Source organism: Leuresthes tenuis, unplaced genomic scaffold, assembly GCF_036924035.1.
Source record: "Leuresthes tenuis unplaced genomic scaffold, fLeuTen1.0.hap1 SCAF_18, whole genome shotgun sequence".
NCBI classification, from domain to species: Eukaryota; Metazoa; Chordata; class Actinopteri; order Atheriniformes; family Atherinopsidae; genus Leuresthes; species Leuresthes tenuis.
The window spans coordinates 25,862,442-25,865,123 of NW_027325372.1; the positions used below are offsets into that span (position 1 = coordinate 25,862,442).

A 2,682-nucleotide genomic window follows, 5' to 3' on the forward strand; every position below is an offset into this window, starting at 1 on the left:
TTTTCTATCTTTCCTGCTCAAGATACAGTTAAAATCCCCTCCTACAACTAAAGGTACTTGCCCTAGCATGTAAAGCTGTATATCTTCTAAAAGGTCATACCTTTAATTTTTTCCATTGAAACCATAAATATTTAAGAGGTTAAAGTCTTGCCCCATAAAATTCAAGTGTGCTAAAAGTGCCCGTCCGTCTCTCACCACTGTGCTACCTTTCACCAGAACATGCAGATTTTTAATTAGAATGACCACACCATCATTTTTATTTTGATTTGAGCCACTCCATATCGATAAATGGGGCCACGTTTCCTCCCATTGTCTATGGTTTTTTAAAAAAGGTAGTCCACATTCTTGTATTAAAAACACATCTGATTTTATGGAGTCTAAGAAGGATAAAATACTCTGGGCTCTTGTCTTTGATTTCACACTTCTCACATTTAGTGTTGAGAAGGTGAGAACCATTAAAAGCATAAAGGAAAGTAGGTATGTCATTTTCGTTTTTCTAAGTTATCAAAACAAATTACACACAGGTTATTTCTTGGGAAACTAGCTCTTCCTTCATTTCTTTAGGTGAAAAGTGAGTAGGGTGATCTATATTTCCTTTTCGGACTCTCGGTGTTGGCCTCTGACGCAATGTTGCATTTAACTTTGAGTCCCTGGGGGTTGATTGCAGAGCTGAAGTTAAAAAGGAGACCTCATTTGGTGAGTCGGAGGGGAAGACTCTAGGTTCTTCCACTGAAGAACTGTCTGAAAGGGACCTAACCCTTCCCCTCTTCTCTGATACCACTGGGGAATCAGAGGCTCAGATGCCGTCCTCTTCGGCTGTTGACCTTCGGGGAGGTGAGTATCTTTACTAGACTCACCTGTCTGCTCTTCCTCCTCATTTAGCGTAGCTCCACCCTCTGCCTGTGAATTCTCACAGACTTCAACACTGAGTGGTGAGGCCTCTACAGGCCCCTCCCCTTTTTGCTCCTCACTTCCAATCCAAGCTTTTGGCGGGAAGTTTGAATTTATTGGGTCAACCTCTTCACTTTGTTCACCAACTGCCACCTTTGGTCCTTCTCTTTGTTGGCTTGACTGTGGCTTTACCGTCTTTAATTTGTTGGCAAAAGATTTAGGGCAATCTCTGAAGAGGTGATTTAATTCTCCACAGAGATTACATTTCTTGCCATTTGGACACTCTCCAAAAGTTTGCCCAATTTCTCTGCTCTTCCCACATAACACCTTGGTACAAGCCTCAACCAGGTGCCCATGCTCACCACACTTGCGGCAGAACTTGGGCTGCCCCTGGTAGTGGATGTAACCTCGGTTTTCAAGGTGGCCAGAGTGTCGCCCACCCGCTGCACTGAGCACTCTTCAGCCCTTTTAAATGGTATAACTTTGCACTCCCGCACGCTCCAGCAAGCACCATTCAAGCAACAACTTTGCACTCCAGCTTCGAACATCGGCACAGTCGCAACAAGTAAGGCGACTCTACTCAGAGAAGTCACTCTGCACAGTAAGAAGATTTCTTTTGCACAGACAGAAAGGGCTTCACCTGCAAAGGTAAAGCCTGCCAAAAATAGAAACAACTCATTAGTGCTGCTCTCCACAGAAATCTTTAGTAAAAGGCGAAAGACTTGTACGTTATGAAGAGAAACCAGAGTACGATTATCCGTCACTGCGGGAGCAGGGCATCAGGCTAGTTGGCATAGCCACCTTCCCCATGGTGAGCTTTGCTTGGTTGAGACGCTTGCCCCCCCCCCCCCTGCTCCTCGGCTGACCAACTAGGAACAATCGGGCCCTATTCGATGGCTGCCTTGTCTTTTACTCTGTGCAAAAGACAAGGCAGCAACAAAAACACCACGAGAATCCCGTATTGAGGCTTTGTTCTGATCGCTCATTCGGTGTCGCGTTTCTTTCAAGCAATTCTCCCGGTTAGCCCACACTCGGCTCGCTCCCATAGCCGTGTTAAAGTCTACTTCGCATTCACTCTCTTTTCTCAGCAGACTCTTGGGATTTTATCTATAAAATGAATTCCTTCACTCAAACTATGTGAAAACTGCTTTGTCCTTAATATTTACCATGTCTAGAAAGATTTAAACAAAAAAAACAACGTTGTACTTTGCAGTAAAAGAAAGAGCAAATCTAAAGTTTCAGGAATCCGAGAATAAGCTTACTTTCATGAGTGCTTCACGATTTCGGATTTTGCTATAAAATGAATTCCTTCACTCAAACTAAATTAAAACTGCTAAACCGCTAATCTGTTATATGTAAGGCAGATGTCAAATTCACCGAAATAGGATCAAAGGGTATTCGGCCAATCGAGCTGTAGCAGCTTCGGTAAAAGAGTATAAGTTGAAGAGTTTGTGAATAAAGGTGTGCGCACACATAGTGTGCTGTACGAAAATAGGCAGGGAGCAATGCCGGCTGGGGTATATGTTCTTGTATGTTGTCTGACTGTTTGATTTGAATGTGTTGTGTAAGTGTCCTGTTGAATGTTACATGTTTGGGCTTTGACACGCTTCACTGTGGTTGTTAACTGTGTGGTGTGTCCTGAAATGTTATATGTTTGGGCTGTGTGACATGCTTAATGCTTGTCAGTAGCTACCCACTTATTCATATATAGCAACTGACAACATAAGAAGTCCGGACATACTTTGATAGTAGTTGTAGAAGTATCCTTATTGATAATAGATCACTAATTCA

The 2,682-nt window shown here is 43.1% G+C and overlaps 1 non-coding gene across 1 annotated transcript; it reads right to left on the reverse strand.

Moving 5' to 3' along the window:
- Positions 1–1,528: 1,528 nt before the first annotated feature.
- Positions 1,529–1,642, reverse strand: LOC140276312 (U5 spliceosomal RNA). The gene has a single exon (XR_011908917.1). It is a non-coding gene; the product is annotated as a U5 spliceosomal RNA (small nuclear RNA).
- Between the last annotated feature and the right edge of the window lie 1,040 nt (positions 1,643–2,682).